This window comes from Mandrillus leucophaeus, unplaced genomic scaffold, assembly GCF_000951045.1.
Source record: "Mandrillus leucophaeus isolate KB7577 unplaced genomic scaffold, Mleu.le_1.0 Scaffold728, whole genome shotgun sequence".
Taxonomy (NCBI): Eukaryota; Metazoa; Chordata; class Mammalia; order Primates; family Cercopithecidae; genus Mandrillus; species Mandrillus leucophaeus.
Window position 1 is genome coordinate 830,745 of NW_012107897.1, and position 5,268 is coordinate 836,012.

At 50.9% G+C, this 5,268-nt stretch overlaps 1 protein-coding gene across 3 annotated transcripts in view; it reads right to left on the reverse strand.

Annotated features, from left to right (window-relative positions):
* AGT (angiotensinogen (serpin peptidase inhibitor, clade A, member 8)) overlaps positions 1–3,745 on the reverse strand; it is a 14,070-nt gene extending 10,325 nt beyond the window's left edge. For 2 of the 3 annotated variants that reach the window (XM_011965470.1, XM_011965468.1), the window contains exon 1: positions 3,231–3,745. The gene's annotated coding sequence lies outside the window, so the exon portion shown is untranslated. Of the gene's footprint in view, positions 1–2,295; positions 2,517–3,230 lie in introns of all 3 variants that reach the window. The other variant, XM_011965469.1, reaches the window with a different exon arrangement.
* Between the last annotated feature and the right edge of the window lie 1,523 nt (positions 3,746–5,268).

Sequence of the window (5,268 nt, forward strand, 5' to 3'; positions counted from 1 at the left end):
GGGGCGCTCGCTTCTGCATACCCTGAAATATCATTTTGCAAAGGGTGAAAGGTGATTATTATTAACTGATCGTTAAGTGCCATCTAACCAGATTTTTCATTGTCTCAATATTCTCTGTCACCATTTAGCCCAGAATAAGTCCATTCATGTCTACAAAAAAAGAAAAGAAATGGATTCTAAGCTCCATGGAAAATATCTACATGATCCAAGTGCAAAATGCACCAATATAGGCTGAATCATGTCCTAACTCCCCCAATGGCCACAATGCATATGTTGAAGTCCTCAACCCCAGGACCTCAGAATGCGACCATTATTTGGAGACAGAATCTTTAAAGAGATGATTAAGTTAAAATGAGGCCATGAGAGTGAGCCCTGATCTAATATGACCTGTGTCCTTATGAGAAGGGGAGATGAGGACATGGAAACACACAGAGGGAAGACCATGTGAGGACAGAGAGAGAAGACAGCCATCTACAAGGCAAGGATAGAGGCCCCAGAGGAAACCAACTCTGCCGATGGCTTGCTCCCGGGCTTCTAGCTTCCAGAACTGTGAGATAATACATTTCTGTTGTTGAAGGCTCCCAGTCTGTGGTACTTATGGCAGCCCAAGCACACTAAGACATGCTCCTGCCTGCGGCTGTAAGTTCTCTCCTAGAAAAACACATACGTGCCAATCAGTAGGTCTTCGTGGAGGCCTCCTAGACCCCTGAGATGCTCATTCAAGGGCCCTAGGGTGAGGGCTGGGAATGGTTTTCTCATCTCCTTGTGGTCCTAATATGCAGCCAGGAATGAGCACCACAGGCTCAACCCAAAGCCCAAGTATTTTCCACGTGTCTCAACCCCAAAACCAGCTCTCAACCATCCCTGCATAGTGCTATCCCCTGCAGAGCCCCAAAGGCATGCACACCTAGCATGGCTTGCCCACTGATACTTGGATTCCTTAGATTAAAAAAATAAAAATTAAAAAAAAAAAAAAAACTTCTCAGGTGGCTCTGATATGTAAGCAGGGTTTAGAACCCCTGCCTTAGACACGGGCCCGGCACCATGTTCTCTCAAAGGCCTTGCAACTGGGCTTCAGCCTCAGCTGCTGCAAATGAAAACTACCCCGAGACCCCAGAAGACAAGGTTCTTGGGCTGGCCCTGCTAATTCATTTCATCTGACTCTTCTTGATTGACGGGATGAACGTTGATTCTATTGATTCATTCAATTCTAACAGTTTGTACCACATCTCACTCATTTCTTGTGGAGGGGGTGTACTGCAATATCGTCACTTCTTAGCCTTTTCTGTCCCCCCAGGGCTACGCCAGGCTTCCTTGGAGCTGTAGCAGGTCATCACTGACTCGAGGCCACCTTGATGCCTAGATTTTTCTGCTTTACCTAAGCACACCCAGTCATTCTTGTTACATTAGCAGCTGGCTTCCCCCACCCAGACCGGTAACCAGCACCTGCCCTCAACGCGGTGCAACTGCTGAAGTACCTGGTGTGTTTCGTTCTGCTTCAGTCATTCAAATGCCAAAGAGACTTTGACTTCTGACCTCAGCTACCGCCTCACCCCACTCCCCATGCGTTGACTCCATCCGCTGTTCTCAGGAAGAGCCACACGACATGGAAAAACAGAACAGAAACTCTCCCTGCTGCTTGCAGGCCTTTCTGTGCAGAGAAGCCTGAGCCACCAGTTCACACCTAATCTAGACAGTCACATCACATCAGGTCGTCAGGGGAAACCTGTGGGAACCGACTGCTGGGAAGTCCTGCCTGACAAGCGCCACCTGTTCGGGGTTTGGATGGTGCTGGTCGGTGCAGCCCACTCACTGTGCTGCTCCTGCGCAGGTACCGTCTCCAGAGACGCAATTCCTTGGGCCATTTTTAAGGCAGAGACTGTCGTTTGTTCTCAGTTGTGATCTGCGGCTGCTCCCTAGGCTGGTTCCAGGTCTGCACGCAGCCGCGTCCTGGGAGTAATGGTGCTCTGGGGTGGCGGGCCTGACACCCTTGCCTGGAGCACCCCTCCGCCTTCTCCCCTCCTGCCCCTGCCTCTTCACCAGCACCTGCCCCTTCTATGTCTCCCTACTTCCCCCAGGCTGAATGCTACAGGTGAAGATGACGGCTCACGCTCCCGTGGTGCCTGTCATTTGCAGGGCATCGTTCTTATATCAACCCCTCTGACCTCATCATAGTCCTCACCTTCCCTGAGGTTTCCTTTGTGCCGTATTTCACCCTGCAGCTTTCCCCACCACACCGGGCACTCTCAGCTCTCTCATCCGGCTCCCCTTTTCCCTCCTTATAACCCCCTGTACCACGTAGTTACGCACTTGTGCTGTCCAGCGTCTTTGTCTGTTTGCCCTGACGTCAATGTGAGCCCCGGAGCAGGGTTCCCGCTGCTATGTTTCCTAATACAGCCCACATTCCCAGGACAGTCCCCGGGACCTAATGCATCCTGGAGAAGTAGTTAATGAATTGGTTCCTGCTGTTTTCCAGAGGAACAAAGAGGTCCAGTGACTTGTGCAAAGTCACACAGCTGGGAAGAGACAAAACTAGGACTCAGAACCAGGCCCTCTGACTCTGTCATCCACAAGTTTAAGCACCAATCTACGCTGCCCTTGAATGAAATTGGAATCTGCCTTTTAGCTTATCCCAAACCTTAGAAAGTACTTTCATGTTGTATTAGTTCTCTTCAGCTGCACCACAGCCCCTGAGAGAGGGAGCCCAGGCATCGTTACTAGTCCCATTTTATAGGTGAGCAAATCGAGGTTCAGAGAGATGGTGACCAGCCTGATGACACAGTCAGGGAATCTGTCTCGAGGGAGGGGTAGGGTGACCACTCTGGGGATCCCAGCTGGGGACTGACTGAGCCCAGCCCTTCCCTGCGGCCCCACTTCCTGTACAAGCCCTGCTGTTCCTCCTGATGGCAAGAGGACCTGGTGGACTCTTGACCATGATGACTCTGCTCCTGTGCCAGTCTGCTCCATCCCTGAGGACCCTAACTCTTCTCAGCCGAAGCAGGAAGACCTGACCATCTGGTCCTATTGCTAAGGAGGAGCAGCTCCTCCTGTGAGACCCCTGGGTGGGCACTGAGCGGGGAAAGCCTGCGTCCAGATGACTGGTCTTATGGGAGGGGAGAGATGCTTCAGCCATCACCAGTGCCCCTCCCGGCCTTTTCCTCCCGGCCCACAGCTCAGTTACGTCTGAGAGGGACAAGGCTGAGAAGGAGCTGAGGGGGCCCCCGGCTTACCTTCTGCTGTAGTACCCAGAACAATGGCAGCTTCTTCCCCTGGCCGGTCACGAGGCCCTATTTATATCTGAGGGGTGGGGATGGAGCCGTTCCCAGGCTGCCTGTGCACAGGCTGGAGGGGGGTTACATCATGTGGCCAGACCACAGGCTGGCCAGAAAGACAGACGCCAGAAGGGACACTCACGCTGGGACCCCTTCCAGGAAGTCTTAGTGATCGATGCACAGTTTCACTGCTGAACAGAGTGAGCCGGTGCAGGGTCAAGTTACACATTTACCGAAGTTTGCAGGAGTGGGGGCCAAGGTTCCCAGAAACAGGAGCATCTCCCTAGGTGTGTGACAGCTTAAGGCCAACCGCCCAGGCCTGCTGACCCAGCCCCGGGATGTGCCCCTAAGAGGCCATGGGGACATGCAGGCCGGAGGCGCAGAGGGCAGAGGGCAGGGGAGAGTCTCGCTCAGGCAACACGGGGGCCACTCCTGACCCTGCTGCCCGCTCATGGGATGTGTGACCTTCAGCTGCTCCCAACAGCCATTTGGCGCCTACCCTGTGCAAAGGCCTCTAATAGACACTGGGAAAAACACACGAGCAACTGAAAAGTACCTTCTGGTAGCTTCCAGTGTAGCTGGGGAGACTGTTAAACACCAACAGTAGCACAGCCAGATTAAAAGACACAAACGAAATGCCTTCAGGATGCAGAAAGCATTCACCTGTGCAAGCTGGCGAGGGGCGAGGGAGAGCTATCGCTGGGCCTGCACCTGGAGGAGGAGCTGGTCCAACTTGGAAGCTGCAGAAGGGCTTTTCTGAGGCAGAGGCTTGAGTGACACTCACCAACAAGAGGGAGAGCATGGGGGGAGCCTGTGGGGGAATACAAGCAGGCCCGGGTACTGGGCAGGAGGGCTGCAGGAGACAACCCCTGGCCAAACGGCTGCTGCTGCCTGGCCACAGGTTCTCACAAGCTTATGCAGTCACTGTCATATTTCCTGCTGAGCCTCCGGGACCAAGGACTTCAGGCCGCACTCTCAAGGAGCTGGGGTTGACACACATGCAGAAACCTGCTCCCCATCAAGATTGGGGGCCAGGTGCAGTGGCCCACATTTATAACCCAAGTACTCTGGAAAACTGAGGCAGGAAGATAGTTTGAGGCCAAGAGTTTGAGACCAGCCTAGGCAACATAGCAAGGCCCCCATCTGTGCAAAAAATAAAACTAACTGGATATGGTGGTATGCACTGGTAGTCCTAGCTGCTCGGGAGGCTGGGGCATGAGGATCACTTGAGCCCAGAAGTTTGAGGCTGTAGTGAGCTATGCTCACACCGCTGCACTCCAGCCTGGATGACAGAGACTCTGTCTCTTAAAAAGGACCCTTGTGGACCTCACGCTTTGTGTCTCTTCTTCTGGCTGTTCGTTTGTATTCCTTATAATTAACCAGTAAATGTAAATAAAATGTCTCCTTGATTTTTTTTTGGCAGTTTTTCCATTTTTATTTGTGTGTGAATTTTTAATATAAATGTGGAAACATAAAGCATTAATGCAAATCAAAATGTTTCAGTGAACAAGTTTCAGCAATTCAACTTTATGATAATTATAAATAAACTTGTTACATTTTTCTGGACAATGCCAGGATTTGGATTTTTTTAAAACAAGTAAATTTCTTTTTTTTTTTTTTTTTTTAATTTAATACACTTTAAGTTCTAGGGTACATGTGCACAAACTTGCAGGTTTGTTGCATGTGAATACATGTGCCATGTTAGTGTGCTGCACCCAATAACTCGTCATTTACATTAGGTATATCTCCTAATGCTATCCCTCCCCCCTCTCCCCACCCCATGACAGGCCCCGGTGTGTGATGTTCCCCTTCCTGTGTCCAAGTGTTCTCATTGTTAATTCCCACCTATGAGTGAGAACATGCGGTGTTTAGTTTTCTGTTCTTGTGTTAGTTTGCTGAGAATTATGGTTTTCAGCTTCATCCATGTCCCTACAAAGGACATGAACTCATCCTTTTTTATGGCTACATAGTATTCCATGGTGTATATGTGCCACAT